General features: G+C 38.1%; 1 protein-coding gene across 2 annotated transcripts in view; it reads right to left on the bottom strand.

Moving 5' to 3' along the window:
- The window catches only part of ARMH4 (armadillo like helical domain containing 4), a 157,069-nt gene that overhangs the window by 102,403 nt on the left and 34,285 nt on the right, over window positions 1-20,381 (bottom strand). The window lies entirely within an intron of this gene.

The raw sequence follows: 20,381 nt of genomic DNA, 5'->3' as shown, positions 1-20,381 counted from the left end.
TAGAAGAGAAAGTGGTGGAGAGGGTGTGGAGAGGAGGGTAGGTGATGAAATTGTTTTAAAATATGCTAAAGATATTCCTCACAAAGAAGAATTCTGTTCTTTAATTTCACAAATGGATGGGTATGTAGGTGGGTTGAAGGAGGGATGGGTGAATGAATGGGAGAGAGAGAGACAGAGAGAAATGCTTCCAAGTTGTGGTAAATGCTGAGAATAAAATGAAACCTGGTGGCGTGCTGGGCTGGGTGGTGGAAGAGCGGCATGAGCACATGAGCTCAAAATCACTGGGAGCTCACCTCAAGGTGGTGATGTTTTGTGTGAAGATGTAAATTCTCAGCGGGAGACCAGCTCTGCACAGGTAAGAGAAGGCACTGGAGGGCCTTAGGTAGGGATACATGGTTTGGGGTAGGGTTTTAAAATATCCCTCAGGCTGTGTGGAAAATGGGTTATGGGGTAGAGAAAGGAAAGCAAGAGAGGTTGATGGCAGGAGTCCCAGGAAAGAAGCACCACGGTGGTGCAGTGAAGGTGGAAAAGTGGACAGACTTGAGATGTGTTTTGGAGATAGCAGTGGGTGGAACGGTGGCCCCAAAGAGATAAACCCACATCTGGGCCCCTAGAACCTGCAAATGTGACCTCGTTTGGTAAAAGAATCTTTGCAAGTACAAGTAAGTTAAAGATTTGGGGATGAAATAGTCTTGGATTATCTTGGTGGACCTTAAGTACAATGACAAAAAGTCCTTATAAGAGTAAGGCGGAGGTCAGGCACTGTGGCTCACACCTGTAATCCCAGCACTTTGGGAGGCCAAGGCAGGTGGATCACCTGAGGTCAGGAGCTCAAGACCAGACTGACCAATGTGGAGAAACCTTGTCTCTACTAAAAATACAAAATTAGCTAGGCGTGGTGATGCATGCCTGCAATCCCAGCTACACGGGAGGCTGACACAGGAGAATTGCTTAAACCTGGGAGGTGCAGGTTGCAGTGAGCCGAGATCGCACCATTACACTCCAGCCTGGGCAACAAGATCAAAACTCCACCTCAAAAAAAAAGTAAGGCAGAGAAAGACTTGAGATACAGACACAGAGACAAAGAGAAAGTTATGTGGAGAGGGAGGCAGACACTGGAGTGATACAGCCACAAGCTGAGGAATACTTGAGCCACTAGAAGCTGGAAGAGGCAGGAAGGATCCTCTCTGCTATGGTCTGCATGCATCCTCCAAAATTCAAGTTTGTAAATTAATAGATTGGTGCCCTTATAAAAAGGGCTATGGGAGTGGGCTCATGCTCTTCTGCTCTTCCACCACATAAGGATGCAGCAAGAAGACCCCTGCCAGATGCTGGCACCTTGGTCTTGGACTTATCCTCCAGAACTATGAGGAAATAAATTTCTATTATTCATAAAACCAAGCCCCCGTCCCTCTCCCTGCCAAAAAAAAAAAAAACCCTATTTAAAGACTTTGTGGCCCTTCCTCCTATAGACAGCAACTGTCTAAAAAGATCACTATTTTTTTTTTTTTTTTTTTTTTTTTTGAGATGGAGTCTTGCTCTGTCACCCAACCTGGAGTGCAGTAATGTGCACACGGCTCACTACAGCCTCAGCCTCCTGGGTTCAAGTGATCCTCCCAAAGTGCTGGATTACAGCTGTGAGCCACTGTGTCTGACCCCATTTATTTATTTTTGAAGCATTATAAAATTAATGTTAGTGTCCTTTGCTCCCCACAAACCTAAGAGGTTTGTATTGATAAAACAATTGTAACTATACAATCCTGATCTCCCAGGATCACTGTTCTCTGACCACTACCATCCACCAAAGACAACTTCTACTTGGTCCCCAACACCTTCAGCCAATCTCTTCTCTTTAAAGTATAGAATTATAAAAAATGAAAGGAACCTCAAAAGTCACTTTACTCCAACCTATTATCTATCCCAAAGAGAGGGTTGCAGGTAAGCAAGCCTAGCCCAACAAGAAGGCTGGTACCTTTATAATGTGACTTGGAGGATGCTGCTAGGGTCAACATGTCTCATAAACTCTCCCACACTCACTCACGTTGGCAGAGACTTCCTTCTCCTTCTCTCTGCCCTGAAATGTCCAACATGAGATGCCTTCCTCTGTGTCAGACAATAAAACCGAGGAGTACTCTCTCTAGAAACTTCTTATTGAGTAGTATACAATTTATATTATGGGAAAGTAAGGAAGGTCTCTGATTTACATGCGGGATACAACAGGAAAGCTTTCTCCTTGTACTACCAGCTTCACCCTTCAGCACAAAGCAACTTATAAGATTTACTATTTGTCCTTTTAATATTTACAAAATCATAGAGCTAGCCTGAGAAGACAGCTATAGAAAAAGAAAGTTTTGGTAACTGCGTGGAGAAGATAGAAGGAAGTCAACCTTATTAGAATGAGGTTTCTCTTTTAGTCTACCTTATTCTCTCATAATCTTTTTCTGCCAGAAAATGTTCTTTTTAGGAGCCTACAATTATTTTATAGCCATTAAACATCTTCAGTTGTATGTCACCTGTACCCTGCTTCAATTACCAATAGAACCTGACTACTATTACAGATCAGTAACAAAAAGGTATTATCACCCTTCTTCAAATTAGCAAACTAATATATGTTATAGTAACTTGAACCAGAAAGGTAGAAAACTATCCAATAAAGGAAAGATGGTCTTGTCCCCTGTTGTATCACCAGTGTCTAGTAAGTACTTGGCAATCAATAGCGCTCAATAAGTATTTTCTGAATGAATGAATGAATGAATACATGAAAAAATGCATAAACAATGAGATAGATGCAGTTTTTTAAACCCAGATCTAAGGAATCACAGAGTAACACTTAATAAACAATCAGTAACACATTCCTCTGAATACTCTTGCAACCACAAAGGCAACATAGAAGACCAACAGGTGTAAAACAAACCAGAATTCATCTTCCATTCATAAAAACTGAAGAGAAAGTCATCTGTATTTCAGCCAGTCTTTCAATTAGTTACACCCAAGATAAATAATGACATCATGAACATCTCTGAACACAACAAACAATGACATGCCATAAACGTTCAGCAAATAAAACTATGCCAAAAATAACAGGATCCCTGGCCCAAGAACTAAAATTAAAGAACTCAATCAAATAACACTACCAAGTTATATTTAAAGGTTAGAGGGTAATGCCTAAGTTTTGCAATTTTGTTTAAATAAACCCCGAATTTTATTTTCATTCATCTGAACTTCAAATAAGCATGAGGTCAAGGTAAAAGACACATACACACAATTATTCCAAATAGAAATAGCATAGAGAAAGAAAACTGAACCTCTAAAAAGAAACAATTGGGCTAGACATGGTGGCTCACGCCTGTAATGCCAACACTTTGGGAGGCCAAGGCGGGTGGATCACGACGAGTTCAGGAGATTGAGACCATCCTGGCCGACATGGTAAAACTCCATCTCTGCTAAAACTACGAAAATTAGCCAGGCATGGTGGTGCATGCCTGTAGTCCCAGCCACTTGAGAAGCTAAGGCAGGAGAATCACTTGAACCCAGGAGGCGGAGCTTGCAGTGAGCCGAGATCAAGCCACTGCACTCCAGCCTGGGCGACAGAGTAAGACTCCATGTCAAAAAAAAAAAAAAAAAAAAGAAAAGAAAAAGAAAAGAAAAGGAAAAGAAAGAAAGAAAGAAGAAAGAAAGAAAGAATTAATCTTGATTTACTATGCAGAGCAGATATATGTCCTATGTCAATAACCAGTAATAATGCTCAAAGACGTAAAGTTATATTTGTTCTGACAATCTCTAAAAACATTGCAATCCAGGAAAGGAAGGTTCAGAGAGTTCAGCCTGAAAAGTTCCTTCTAGTCAAGTTACCTAGAATTGGAAAGTTCATCCTCGTAACTGACACTTCTTTTTCACAAGTTGCTGTGGCACTGATTATGTCATAACACCAAACACTAACAGCGACCCTAGCAGCAAAGGGGCAGGAAGAATGGTTTCTAAGTAACCATCTCTCTTCACAGCCAAAATCCTCCCAACAAACTGCACTGTTTCCACTCCCAAACACATAACCCACATTATGAAAAATTCCCTTTTCACTCTTGTTGAACCAGCATCTCCTTAGAAGACATGTTCCACTGAGTCCAGCATGCACAGGCAGGAATGACGGGCTCCTTGCCATGGAGCTGATGGATTTTTCCATAGCATCCTTACTGAGATCAAGTCACTTGGGATTAATCTGTTGCTCCTGCTAGCATGTCCACCATCAAGAATTCCGACACTTAACAATAGCGAAAAACCTGGATGAGATGTCAGCCAAAACCCTAACTTAGGTGTTCAGACAGTAGATGGTTCAGCATGCAAGAGGGACTGGGACATAGTTCAATTTCTGACTGCTGTACTTGAGGTGAACTGAAACAGTTAAGAATAAAACCAAGAAACGTTAAACAGAAATGTCAGAGAACAGTGCCACATGGCCAAGAGATGCTTAGTGATATTAAACAGTGCGTCCACAGCTCAAATAGAGAAATGTCCTGTTGCAAGTGGCAGGCAGACAAAATGTGTCTACACGGTACGCTCTCTAAGCCAACTTTATCTGTCTGGCAGATCTCTGACAATCTCTTAACAGCTGTTCAAAGCTCACGACAATACTTTGTACTTACATGGGGCTTTCCTTCCAAGAGACTCAAACGGTTTTTCAGGCTTTATTCTCCAAACTTACATTGTTAGCTAATAGGGAACAAAGTTTATAAGTTTTGTTTTACTTACAGGCTACTTGGTCGGTGAAAAAAAAAAACTACCTTGGATGCTCAAATATCACAGCAGAGGCTTAAATGAGCTTGTGCAAACCTAGAACTTTTGCCTCTCCAGATCAGACCTGTTTTCTTTATTCATTGCAAATATTTCTGTCTAGGGTTACCAAAATCGAGAGTTTTCACTTTGCTCAGGACCAGAGTCATAGGTTAACTCTCAACAAAATCAATAAACTATATGGGAGAAATTTTGCCCTATGACCCTGAGTAATTTGAGTAACCTGACTCTGCTACAAACATGTGTTGTTTAATAGGCAGTTCCCACCAAAGGTGCTCCGTTTCTCTCACTGCATTTTTATCACAGCTTTGACTTTTTTAGGCCTCCAGAAGATACAGAAGCAGCTAGCACTTCCAGGCTGTTACTAAGGCATCAAAGAGAGAAAAAGCCTTGGTTTAGAATGTGTCATCCCAACAATGACGGCAGGAAGAACGAGAGCAGGAACACCTGTTCCCCAACATCTACTGTCTATTCTTGACTTTCAAGGAGAATAGGGTCTCACCTGTATTTTCTGCCTTTTTGGAATAGCAATGATTAGTTTGAATCATCATCTTTTGTCTACTTATTCATGAGTTTTACACGTCAAATTTCTCTTTTAGTGACTTTTTCTTCCCTTTACTAAGTTTAAAATTAAATCTAAGGTAAACAAATTAGAGGCCAGGTGCAGAGGCTCACGGCTGTAATCCCAGCACTTTGGGAGGCCAAGGCAAGTGAATCACGAGGTCAGGAGATCAAGACCATCTTGGCTAACGTGGTGAAAAACTGCCTTTACTAAAATTACAAAATTTAGACGGACGTGGTGGTGCGCACCCTTAGTCCCAGCTACTTGGGAGACTGATGCAGGAGAATCACTTGAACCCGGGAGGCTGAGGTTGCAGTGAGCTGAGATCATGCCACTGCACTCCATCCTGGGTGACAGAGCAAGACTCCGTCTCAAAAAAAGAAAGAAAAAAAAAATTAGCCCATGTGAAAAAGAAGAAGCATGCCATGAAAAGAAACAGGGTAGCTTCACCAGACATGGGCTGAGCACATATTAGTCTTTCTCCCACTTCTATGAAGGGAATGGCTCTGACACATCCCAATGGTATCTTTCTCAACGAAGAAACATTTGTAGGCATACGTTTTCCTGGGAACTCTTGCGCCAATAATAATCAAAAGCCATTGTTTCTACCTATAAAGTGACTGAAGCCCTAGAAATGACACTGCTTTTATTTCCAGATTTTTTTTTAAACTTGGGCATCAAATTGGGTGCAAAACTTAAAAGCCAGAAAGAAAATATTAAAAGTGTCTTGAGGATGTGCAGCAACTCTCCAGTAGATGGCTCTCCAGGATCATAAGGTTCTATGGGATACTAGAATTTTCTGAAATAACTACCACAAAATCCGGCTACTCACAATGTTAAGCTGACTTAGAATGTATAGAATTTCATTACATTTCTAAAATGGAAATATTCCTGCCAAGTACTTTTACATTTTTGTCATGTAATATGAGATATATATTAGACTATATACATATACTATATTTATCTTATTAAGCTTCATAGTGAAATGAACCCCAGAGAACTCACTGTTCAATTTAAGAACTAGTATGTTATTAACACTGTTGCACCTATCTGCATATTCCTCTTATCTTAACGTCCTTCTTCCCCTTAAAGCCATACGAAGTTACTGAATGCTATATTTAGGGACTTTCTTTCCATTCAAAATTATGATTTTAAGTTTCACACATCTTGTTGTACAAAACACTAGTTTATTAATTTTCACTGATATTGGTGTTCATTATGCATGTATGTCACAATTTATTTATCCCCAGGTCAAGGAACATTTCGGGTATTTGGTTATTGCTAATTTTTTTTGCTGTTATGAATAGTGCTGCTTGAACACTCATATATGATCTCTAGCATATTTGTTCAAGGGTTTCACTAGGGTACATTCCTAAAAGTGGAATTGCTAGGTTAAAAGGAATACAAGTGTTCAACATCCTAATGTCTAGACAAATGTCCCTGGCTCCAAATCCTCATCAACCTTTGGCATTGTCAAACATTTAATTTCTTTTCAATCCAGTGTGTATAAAATGATGTCACTCCAGATGTCATTTGCACTTCCTTGATGACTAATGAGGTTGTGTATCCATTCAGTATCTGTGTGAGATGCCTACTCATGTCTTTCGCTCATCTTTCTATTGGGTTGTCTGTCATTTTCCTGCTGATTCTTTTAGAGTTCTTTCTATCCTGGATATCAATCCTTTATCAGTTATATGGATTACAAATATCTTTGCTAATTTTAGAAGCTGTATTTTCACTTTCTTTCTAGCATCCTTTTATAAAAGGTTTTAGTTTTAATATCACTGAATTTATCAGGATTTTTATGGTTAGCAATTTTTCTGTCATATCTAAAACATTTTGTGAGGTCAGAAAAATATTCTACAAGTTTAGTCAATTTAAGTTTTGTCTATTATATCTGTTTTTAAACCACGTGGAACTGATTTTTGTGTAGGATGTGGCTTCCAATTCAATATAATTTTTTCTATATGGACAACCAATTGTCCCAGAACTTTCTGTTTGTTTTGAATGCTTTCCCCATCACTCTGCAGTGCAATTTCCATCACACGTCAAGGACCCTCTATAGCAGTGTGTTTCCATGACTATTCTGCTCCACTGGCCACTTTGACTATTCCTGTCCATGTCCCCACTGTCCAAATATGTAATGATATAGTAAGAGCTTTATAAGTCTTAATATCTGTTGGGGTATTTACAGACACCTTCCTTCAATTTATTTTTCTTTAGGAGTACACTGGCTATTTCTTGGCCTTTTGCTCTTCCATATAAATGTTATCAAAAGTTTACTAAGTTGTTCTGAATTAATGCAATGTAAAAATAAAATAATGAAATCTTACTGTTATTACTTCATTCTATTTTATTTGGGTTTCTTCTACTTTGTTTTTATAGCTGTATTAGTCAATTCTCACACTGCTATGAAGATACTACCTGAGACTGGGTAATGCATAAACAAGGGAGATTTAATTGACTCACAGTACTGCATGGCTGGAGAGGCCTCAGGAAACTTACAGTGGTGGTGGAAGGGGAGCAGGCACCTTCTTCACAAGGTGGCAGGAGACACAGCAAGCATGACTGAGTGTGAAGGAGGAACTTGTCAAACACATATAAAACCATCAGATCTCGTGAGAACTCACTGTCACAAGAACAGCATGGGAAAACCACTCTCATGATCCAATCACTTCCCACTAAGTCCCCACCTCAACACATGGGGGATTACAATTCAAGATGAGATTTGGGTGGGGACACAGAGCCAAACCATATCAATAGCTTAAGGTGGAAGTTACTTAGCTCATTCATTTTCAGCCTTTCCTCTTTTCTAATAGAAGCTTTTGGGTCTTATTTTTTAAATTGATAATTGTACATATTTATCTTGTCCAACATGATGTTTTGAAGTATATATGTATTGTGGAATGACTAAATCTAACATATGCATTACCTCACAAAGTTATTTTCTGTGGTGAGACACTTAACATCCACTTTCAGCATTTATTAAGAATATATTGTTATTAACTATAGTCACCATGTTATATAGTAACAGAAACTTTTTTATTTTTTAAAGTGAACAAACTCACTGAGGAAGCTTTCTAAAGGTTAAAAATGTCCCATTATATAAACCTTCATCTTCACCCCACAAGTCTGATATATTTTCTCTGAGTCAGTTCCAAATATTTTGATTTTCTATTATAATTTCTTCTTTGATCCACGAGTTATTTAGAAGTGGCTTTTTTTCATTTTCAAAAGTATGGGGCAATTTGCTTTTTTCATTATTAATATCTAACCTAATTACACAACCATCAGAGAATACAGCCTGCATGATACCAATTCCTTAAAATTTGTTGAGATTTTTATTTTTATTTATTTTTTATTTATTTTTGAGATGGAGCCCTCTCTGTCACCTAGGCTGGAGTGCAATGATGCCATCTCAGCTCACTGCAACCTCCACCTCCTGGGTTCAAGTGATTCTCCTGCCTCAGCCTCTCAAGTAGTTGGAATTACAGGTGCACACCCACCACGCTCAGCTCATTTTTTGTATTACAGGTGCACACTGCCATGCCCAGCTAATTTTTAGTAGAGACGGGGTTTTACCATGTGGGCCAAGCTGCTCTCGAGCTCCTGACCTCAGATGATCCACCCACCTTGGGTCCCAAAGTGCTGGGGTTACAGGCGTGAGCCACTGCGCCCAGTCAGGATTTTTTTAGTGGACTGGTTTATGGCCAATTTTTATAAATATTTCATGGGTGATTGAAGATAACATATTTGCTAACAGTTAGGGACAGTATTTGATATATGTCAAGGAATGCTTTTGTCTCAAATTTTATTTTGTTTGAAGATTTTACCAAATTGAATACAATATATAAGAAGGATAATCTATAATAATATAAAGCTGTTTTAGTATTCAAAAACCAATGAGTATAATTCAATATAGTAACAGCCTAAAAAAGAAAACCATATCATCATCTTAAAAGGTACAGAAACATCAATGCAGAAAAAGCATTTGATAAAAATCCAACATCCACACAATGTCCAAAAACAAACAAACAAAAAAAACAAAATCTAAGCACTCAGCAAACTAAGAAGGGGCAACTTGATTGTGTTAAGTTTGGGCTGTCATAACAAAATGCCAGAAACTAGGTGGCTTAAACAAAAGAAATTTATGTTCTCACAGTTCTGGAGGTTAGAAGTCCAAGATCGAGGCACCAGCCAGGTGGGTTTCTGGTAAGGCCTCTCTTCCTGGCTTACAGATGGCCGCCTTTTTGCTATGTCCTTACATGGCATTTCCTCTCTTGTAGAGACTCTAGTGTCTCTTTTTCTTCTTCTGTCTTGTTTTGTTTTGTTTTGTTTTGTTTTAATTTCATTAGAGATGGTCTCACTCTGTCACCCAGGCTGAAGTGCAGTCACACAATCACACAATCAGTTCACTGCAGTCTTGAACTCCTGGGCTCAAGCGATCCTCCTATCTCAGCCTCCCAAGTAGCTAGGACTACATGTGCATGTCACTATCCCAGCTAATTTATTTCATTTTTTGTAGGGATTAGGGTCTCTATTGTGACCAGGCTGGTCTCAAACTCCTGGTCTCAAGCAATCCTTCTGCCTTCGCCCCCTTAAAGTTCTGGAATTAAAGGCATGAGCTACCCCTCCCAGCCCACTTTCTCTTTTTATGAGGACACCAGTCCTATTGGATTTGGCCCCACTCTTATGACCTCATATAACTTAACTACCCCGTTACAGACCCTATCTCCAAATACAATCACATTGGTGATTAAGTCTTCAACACATAAATTTTTTCTACGGACACAATTTAGTCCATAACACTGATAAAATGTGTCAACAAGAAACCTCCGGCTAACATCATAATTAGCCCACTTGTATTTATTGTCATTATTGATGTATTTGTGTTTGTTACTGTATTTTTTCCGCTTTTTCTGTGCTTAATTTTTCCTTTTTTTTTTTTTTTTTTTTGGCTTTTTTTTCTTACTCTGTTTTCCCCCACTACTGGTTTATAAATTATACATTCCACTGCCTACTGCATTTTTTCAGTTGTTACTCTTAAATTTTACCATGCTTATTTAACTAACCAAAGACTGAAGTTAATCACTATTTTATCACTCAATAAAAAGGGCTTTAGAGCCCTTTAATCCTGACTATATCTTCCCAATTTAAGTACTGGCATCCACTATTTTAGCTCTGTCTTCTCTTCTTACTCCATAAATTAGAAATTATATTCTATACAGAGTGCTTATGATTTATGTACATATTTGTCAATTTATTTGCTCACTATTTCTTCTTGCATCTCAGTCCTCCTTCTAGAATTATCTTTCTTCTTCCTTAAATGCAATGCCTTCATAAGTTCCTTTTCTAAAATCTGTTGCCAGTATTTTTGCCTTTGTTCTTTTAAAGTAGAGGTAGATCTTTCTAGGTTATTCGTTAATTTCTCTTATCTCATTAAAGAGATTCTCCTGTTTTCTGGTTTCCATTTCCACCATTGCTGCTAAGTCTGCTCTCAGTCTACATTTTGTTCCTTTGTAGGTAATCTGCCTTTTTCCTCTGGCTTTTTTCCTTTAAATCTGGATCTTCAGATTCCTCTCTTTGTCTTCATTATTCTTTCATTTCATTACAATATATCTTGTTGAGCATTTTTAACTTTTTTTATTGATGTAGAAGATACAAACAAAAAGTTGACAAACCATAAGTGTACAACTTAATAAACTATTACATCGTGAACCTGCATATTCACCACCCAGATTCATTTTTTAAAAAGCAACATTCTATTGTACCAGAAGCCCCCTTCATACCACCATTATTACCCCAAATGTAAGCACTATTCTGACTTCTAACACCATGCATTAGGTTTGCTGGCTTTTGAAATTTCTATAAATGGAATTATATTGTATGCATTTCTTAGTATCTGATCAACCCCCATATTGCTGCATGTGGCAATCATCCATTCATATTTAGCACCATGTAGCTTTCCATTGTATTAACATAGCACAACTTATTTGTCTATTCTACTGGTGATGGTTAGAATTTAGGTTATTTCAAGGTTTTTGCTTTTTCAAATAATCAGTGTTGCTGTTAACACTCCTGTACATCTTTTGGTGTGCTTGTGTTTGCATTTTTGATGGTTTATTTATCTTGTGTGATACATGTTGTGTTTCCTATATTCATGGATTCATGTCTTGTCACAGTTTGGAAGACATTTTCAGCCATTACCACTATGAATCCTATCCCTCTATGAACTCCATATCTCTTTCATTCTCTCTATTTTTTCCTGCCGGAAATCTGATTAGGTAAGCGAGAAGTTTTCACTCTACCCTCCATAAAGCTCAGCTTTTCTTTCATGTTCTCTCACTTGTCTCTTTGTGCTACACTCTCTATAATGTATTCAAATTGATCTTCCAGTTCATTAATTTTCTCTTTTGGAATATTTAACCTGTCATTGAGGCTTTTTTCCCAAAACATTATATTTATATTTCTAAATGTTCTATTTGCTTATTTTTAAAAATCTGCTGGGTCATTTTTGATAGTGTTTTATTACCTGCTCATTTTTGTGATTTTTTTTATTTCCTTAAAGCTTTTATAAATGGTTATTTCATATCTATGTCTGCATAGTTTTAGTATCTAAGGTCCTGAGTAAAGAGTAAGCCAATCTTACTTGTCTTTGTCTTTTCTGGTGACTCTCAGTCATGGTGGTTCGTTTCCTCGGTAATTTGTTGATGTTTTATTACAACACATTTATTTTATTGCTCACATTGGCTTGGTTCTAATCTGTGGGAAACCTGTGGGACTCCATTGGACATGATTTTTTTCAGACAGAATTTACATTTGCTTCTGTGGGAAGTCAGGGTGTGATACAAACCTGGAACTACTTTATTTTTTTCCCCTTACACAAGCTTAATGTGGAAATGTCAGTCCAGGTTCCTCATCTTACTACTGGCTCAAGTGTAGACACCTAGTACAACAATGATATTACTGTTTGTCCCAGAGCACCCTTACCTCTTCCTTGAAGTTAATTCCTTGGGTTTCAGCCCATATTTGGAATACACCAAGCTAGAAAGTGCAATCCTTGCAGATTTTTCTGACTACTTGTAATCCCATTAATTTATTAAGACATATGTTTTATCCAAGATCTAGTCATTTTGCTATGTCAAAACTCATTCATTTTCTGTCAGAATCTGAAATCCAAATAACGTACTTTTCAAAGGCATCCATATTCAAAATCATCCATTTTATCTACATTGTAAATAGGCCCAACGAACTGAGTAAGAGCTTTTATTTGCTTTTCAAACTCCATTTTTAAATTCTCCAATTTCAAATACTCATAAGAGAATCTGTAATCTGGGTATATTTTAAAATTAGATAAAATCTCAAATGTTATTATTAAATATTACCTTCTAATAGAGAACCGAGAAATAAAGCTGCACACCTACAACCATCTGATCTTCAATAAAGTCAACAATAACAAGCAATGGAGAAAGGACTCCCTATTCAATAAATGATGCTGGGGTAGCTGGCTAGCCAAATGCAGAAGATTGAAACCGGTCCCCTAACTTTCACCGTGTACAAAAATTAACTCAAGATGGATTAAAAACTTAAATGTAAGACATAAAACTATAAAAATTCTAGAAGAAAATCTAGAAAATACCATTCTGGACATTGGCCTTGGCAAAGAATTTATGACTAAACCCTCAAAAGTATTTGCAACAAAAATAGAAATTGACAAGTGGGACCTAATTAAACTTAAGAGCTTTTGCACAGCAAAAGAAACTATCAAGGGGGTAAACAGACAACCAATAGAATGGGAGAAAATATTCACAAACTATCCATTCAACAAATGTTTAATATCCAGAATCTATGAGAAATTTAAACAATTCAACAAGCAAAAAACAAACAACCCCATTAAAAATGCGCAAAGGACGAGAACAAACACTTCTCAAAAGAAGACTTATGAAGAAATGCTCAACATCACTAATCATTAGAGCAATGCAAATCAAAACCACAATGAGATGCCAACTCACACCAGTCAGAATGGTTATTAGAAGTCAAAACATAACAGATGCTGGTGAGGTTATGGAGAAAAGGGAATGTTTGTACACTGTGGAAGGGAATGCAAATTAATTCAGCCCCTGTGGAAAGCAGTTTGGAGATTTCTCAAAGAACTTAAAACAGAACTACCATTTGATTCAGCAATCCCATTTCTGGGTATACATCTAAAAGAAAACAAATAATTCTACCAAAAAAACATGCACTCATATGTCCATAGCGGCACTATTCAAAATAGCAAAGGCATGTAATCAACCAAGACGCCCAACAATGGTAGACTAACGAAAATGTGATACATATACACCATGGAATACTATGCAGCCATAAAAAATCATTTCCTATGCCACAATATGGATGTACCTAGAGGCCATCAAACTAAGTAAATTAAGACAGGAACAGAAAACCAAGTATCACATGTTCTCACTTATAAGTGGGAGCTAACATTGAGTAAATATGAACTCAAAGAATGGAACAACAGATACTGGGGCCTACTTGAGGGTGGAGGGTGGAAGGAGGAAGAGGAGTGAAAAACAAACTATCGAGTACTATGCTCATTACCTGAGTGATGGGATCATTCGTATACCAAACCCCAGTGACACACAATTTACCCATATAACAAACCTGTACATGTACCCCCAAACCTAAAAGTTGAAAGAAAAAAATAGACATTACCTTAAACATGTCTGTTAATTTATTCAGTTATCTCCTTGGTAAATGCCTCATCACCATGACTTTTTAAACTACATTATTAATCTATACAAATTTCTTGAAAATTCTTACTAAATTTCAAATTTTCCATTCACTGTGTAATCGTAAATATATAATTTAAAATTTCCTCCATTGTAGCCTTAACAATATTCAAAAGGTACATTCATGAGAAAATAAAAAGGCTCGAGACAAGATAGTCCACTTCAAACACCAGTGGCATAATGTTTTGGATTCAATTTCCATTTCAGACAGCTGTTTAAATATTTTCTTGACTGGGGTGAAGGAGCTCACACTTGTAATTTCAACACTTTGGGAGGCCAAGGCAGGCAGACTTCTTAAGCCCAGGAGTTTGAGACGAGCCTGGGCAGCATGGTGAAACCCTGTCTCTACAAAAAATACAAAAATTGGCTGGGTGGGGTGCTGCACATCTCTAGTCCCAGATACTCAGGTGGCTGAAGTGGGAGGATTGTCTGAGCCTGGGAGGCCAAGGTTGCAGTGAGCTGTGATTGCGCAACTGTACTTCAGCCTAAATAACAGAGCGAGACCCTGTCTCAACAATCAACAAACAAATAAATAATTAAATAATTTTCTTATTTCATTTAATATTACTTTTTCTAAATTTGAGGATTCTGCTCTTGATAATAGCATTGCCTATATCTGGTTAACAAGCTGAAGATACCAGTTAACTTAAGTACCTTCGCATTTACTGCTCTCAACAATGCCTTTTCAGCCATGAGCCCATATAATTGGTATGTTATCCATTATCTTCTATAAATCCTGCCCCATAGTTATACTGGTAGAGCCCTATAGCAATAATTACAAGTCCTAGAGTTCGATACCTGCTCCTTTATTTTAGAGACAGGGTTTCGCTCTGTCATCCAGGCTGGAGTACAGTAACACAACCATAGCTCGCTGCAGTCTTGAACTCCCAGGCTCAAGAGACCCTCCTGCCTCCGCTTCTCGAGTAGCTGAGATTACAGGCATGAGCCACTGTGCCTGGCTTAACATCTGCTCATTAAATAACCCGCTTTTGATTCAGATGACAGCTTCATATATTTCCCTCTAGAAAACGAGACTACAGAAATCTTATTCTATTTCTCAAGTATGCTATAAAGAGAAACACAAAGCTATACTAATATTATATCTATAAATTCTGAGCCATCTGGAATAATATCTTTCTCTTCAGCAATTTAGTCATCTTAAAGGACTACTTGCTTTAAGCAAACATATACAAAACTTGCATATAAAAATCCACATACACTCAAAATATAAATTCTAGGTTGGTTAGGTTATTGACTACACAAAAATATGTATGAAAGTAGATTTCCCCTTCAAAATGTAAAACATGACTCAACCTATCTAAAATGAGGCTTACATAATAATTTGTGGAAATATGCATTTGTCTTATCATATTTGCATGCATTTAGCTCCTTGAAGGCAGAGATTTTACCTTAATCCATCTTTATGCCTCACTTCCCAGGATCAAGCACTGTGCCTCACACAGAATAAGCACTCAGTATATGTTGATTGAATGGAAATAAACTGAACAACACTTTATCTTCCTCTTCAAAATAAATATTTAAATGCCTTTATAGAACTCCAATCCAATTTTCATTAAGTTATGTCACGTATATGTTTCAAATGAGCATAACTTTTTTTTTTTTAAGAGACTCGGTCTCACCCTATCACCTAAGCTGGAGTGCAGTGGTGTGATCACAGTTCACTTCAGCTTCGAACTCCTGGACTCAAACAATCCTCCTACCTCAGCCTCTTGAACAGCTAGGACTATAGGTACATGCCACCACACCCAGCTAATTAAAAAAAAAAATTATACAGGTGGAGTCTCACTATGTTGCCCAGACTAGTGTCAAACTCCTGGCCTCAAGCGATCCTCCTGCCTCGGCCTCCCAAAGTGCTGGGAGAAAGCTTTTTTCTACTCACTTATTCTACTCATCAGTGTGGGCTGGGTGGTCCAGAAGGCTTCATAGAGGAGAAAGGTTTGAGCTAAATTGTTTCTGTTTCTTTCCTGGCCTCTTAACTTCATAGCTCCCCGGTTATGGAGCAGAGAAGCTCTGAGTATTATTTGCTAGAGAATGTGACAGAATGATCTTTTAATCATATGGGTATATTTCTTGTGTGGTGAGAACAGTGCTATACTGCCTGGAAATGAATCATACCTTTAACTGGGATGGAATTTTATCTGAAGAGTGGCATGTACATGGTATTAGTCATGACAATTGTAGGACTGTCATTGCCTAGGAATTAAACGTGTGTCCTTCAACCTGTAAACAGAACAGACAATCTGTATGCAGGGGGTAGGGCTCACTACTACTTGGTGGTAAGCCCTAGGAGAAATTTATATCTTGGTCTTGGCTCTTCTATGTGGGGGCAGGGGTGGGGAGTAGAAAATGAGAAGTTTACCCTTTACATAGGGAAAAAAAAAATAGGCAAGCACTGAGATGCCAGAAAGTCTGGCAAAGTGCTTGAAATATTGTTCCAGTGCTTTGGGAATAGAATATAAAACACTCAGACAGAGCACGGAATGGGTCAGGGCCCATAAGCCCTAGAAACTCATTAGCGAAGATCAGATAGAAATATGTACCTGGCGAATCTAATTCATTTTCTGTTTGTTTCACTTTCTCGGTTTGCTTTGTGTTCCCTTAGGTTTGAGCCAGGTCTTTAAAAAATTTCTACTAATTTCAGTTGAAACAAGTGAAAGGATGTATATCTCTTCCTGAGCCAGAGTTTTAATAGAAAACAGGATTCCTCAAAGAGCATGTGAAGCAGACACCTTGAAAAAATCCAGAGGGAGCAGCCAGGCTCCTGCCCACCTGAAGAATCTCCTTCTCCTGCTAAAACGTTGCAGATTCTTTATGCTGTTTTAATAGAAGAAGAAATTTCTGTAGCCTATTGTGTCTGGAGATAAGCAATGTAGAAGGAGGCAGAACGGCTGGAGAAGAAAAGACCCTGGTAAATGAGGGCAAAATCAATGTAAATCTTTCAGGAACAACCTAATGCTTCCAAGTGTGATAGTTTTTAAATCTTGTAAGGCCATTTAAATTGGTGTATTACATTTTTCTTCTAATCTTTTCCCTCAGGGGTATACATTCATTTAAATGTTAAGAGGTAGTCCAATGGCAAAACTTCATGGCTATGAATACAGCTTGATAAAGCGCAGTCGATGCCATCCACACATTATTCTATACATTTTTAAGGTTTGTAATGGTTTGTCCTCCAATGCAATAAAATTCTCATGTTTACACCAATCAAAGAATACTTACATATGTCTATCCTCATACTGAAACATCATGCCTTTGAAAATGCCTTAATTTTCTGCAAACATCTAAAATATCTTTGAAATTTCTACCACTCACATCTAGTTCCAAGCTACGGGTCTGCCTCAGCATATGCACAAAAGCCACCACACATGGAAAGCCCTGCTTGGACCACTGCCCACAGGGATTCTCAACCCTGGAGTCTGTGCCCAGATTAAACAGTCAGAACAAATCCTTTTGCCAGGAATCTGAACATCACCCTCAAAAGGGACACGTATCTCTTTCTATAGAAATACCTAGTTTACTGTAAACTAGATATTTATTAGCCTGAGGCTGAGCACCTGATTGCCTCTTCTTCATGGAAAAGCAGCTGCTCCAGTTGTTAAAAGCTATTCTTAAGAAATAATTCGGCCGGGCGCGGTGGCTCAAGCCTGTAATCCCAGCACTTTGGGAGGCCGAGACGGGCGGATCACGAGGTCAGGAGATCGAGACCATCCTGGCTAACACGGTGAAACCCCGTCTCTACTAAAAAATAAAAAAAAAAAAAAAAAAAAAAAAAGAAATAATTCATCTAACCAGTGAGCTATGACTTGGTTGACTGCATGGCTATAAAATAATTTATTGCTAGTGTGGTGTATATGGTATCTATTCACCACTCTTTAGAATTTTTTCCATATTGTTAGGTTTGTTCCCACTCATTTTTCTACAATTGTCAATAAAATTATACAGTCATATATCACTTAACAATGGGGATACATTCTGAGAAATGTGTCATTAGGTGATTTCATCATGATGCAAACATCATAGAGTGTACATACACAAATCTAGAAAGTGTAGCCCACTACACACGTAGGCTATAAGGTATAGCCTATTGCTCCTAGGCTCCAAACCTGTAGAGCATGTTACTGTACTGAATACTGTAAGCAACTGTAACACAATGGTATTTGTGTATCTAAACATAGAAAAGGTACAGTAAAAGTACAATATAATCATATGGGACCACTGTCATATATGAGGTGTGTTGTTGACCAAAACTTCATCATACAGCACATTACTGTACATATATACACAAATCTATAACACAAACACTCCCCCACACCACACACACACACACACACACAAAGACACACAGGGATATACACCAATCCAGCATTTTTCTAGGATGGAACTGAAGTCTCTCCTGACTCCGAGTCCTTTTTCTCTCCTGACTTAGAGTCCTCTTTTGGTGGTCCTTTCTGCCTTCTGTCAATGAACAGAGTCAAACTCTGTAAAATATTTGAAGAGATATATTCTAAGCCAAACATGAGTAACCACGGCCCATGACACATCCCTCAGGAGGTCCTGAGAACATGTGCCCAAGGTGGTCAGGAAGACCTGGAATTGATAGAAAGGGAATGTTCACGTTAAGATAAAGTTGTGGAGACCAAAGTTCTTTTGAAGTCTTATAGTGGCTGCCCTTAGAAACAATAGGTGACAAATGTTTCCTATTCAGATTTTAGTTAATCTCTTTAGGATTGGGAGGGTCTGGAAGAAAAAGATCTAGCTCTGTTAATGGAGATTCTTTACAGAAGCACATTTTCCCCCACAAAGGACAGCTTTGCAGGGCCGTTTCAAGATATGGCAAAGAAACACGTTTTGGGGTAAAATATCTTTGTTTTCTTCCTTGTCTTCCTTGTCCTTCCTCTGTTATGCCAGAGTCAGGTTGGAAAGTAAGTCAAGATATATAGGATTAAATAAAACCCATCTGATGAGAATTTATGATTTGTAGGCCAAGACTATTCCTTAGATAGGAATTTGGGCAAGATTAAAAAATCAGAGTTTAGTCCTCACTTCTATGTTGCATTTCTGTTTTGTATGTATCTGTCTTACCTCTTCTACTAGCACTTGCGCTCCCTTAAGAGCAAGATCCACCCACAATTATTCTTGGTATCATCTGAATAGCCAAATAAATACTTGTTAAATGCACACATAAATGAAAGAATAAATAAAACCACTGAATATGTACAAAGCTAAATCCTTTATCATCATGAGCCATTCTGTATAATTTTATGACTGCCTAAGGTAAACTTACTAAGCAGTGCTGGACTGGCAAAAAAAGGCACACATGCACACACACATACACACACACAAAACAGATGAGGGAAACCAACTCTACAAAGTTTACTTAATTGCAATTATACTAATAAATGAATTCCCTGTGGCAAGCAAGCATACCAGAAAAATGAGAGTAAATGTCAGGTATCTTTCTTCAACAGCAGAATTTGTGAACACAGCTTTATGGCAATACCTCACAATATTGATTTTAAATATTTTTGAAATACCACGGGCTATGTGAGCATTATTCGCAAACGTGATGCCCATTCTGAGTGCTAAGTAATGGATGTACTAACCCACAGAGCATGCAGGTACTTAGGAATAGAGCTCTGTCATAAATGCCAAAGAAAGCACAATGATTTCAGGACAAGACAACAAAATGACTTACCAGAAGAGGCAACTGATAACTGAAATCACCAGCAATTCTGTGTTTCATAATCTGTCATGTAAGACACTTAAAATGACACAAAAATAAAAACAAGAAAAGGAAACCTCATCCTTCCCCAACATATTTGGCAATAAGTATTAGATGTTTCATGTGATCATGTTAATAGTTATAAAATTATTTTTTATTTAATTCCCATTCAACAGAACAGGCATCTGGGGGAGAAAGAGCCAGCACTGAGTTCACCATTAAAATCAAATGAAGGGCATATTCCATGGAATACTCTTTTCCATGTCATCTCCACTGTGTATCAGTTAAGTGGCTCTGTCATTGAGGCAAAATTAAAGCAGAATCCAAAGCATTTCCAAGAACAAAAGCCAATACTCGTGCCCATTCTTAACACAGACTGAACATTCATAATCTCGCACTACAGAATCACAAGTAGCAGGAGACAGTTCAAACCTATCACACTCTTCTTGATCTTTAACATCATATACCACACAGCAGCAACCAAAGGAAAAACCAAACTTGG

Source organism: Macaca thibetana, chromosome 7 (assembly GCF_024542745.1).
Source record: "Macaca thibetana thibetana isolate TM-01 chromosome 7, ASM2454274v1, whole genome shotgun sequence".
NCBI lineage: Eukaryota > Metazoa > Chordata > Mammalia > Primates > Cercopithecidae > Macaca > Macaca thibetana.
This window is presented reverse-complemented; position numbering and strand designations above follow the sequence as displayed.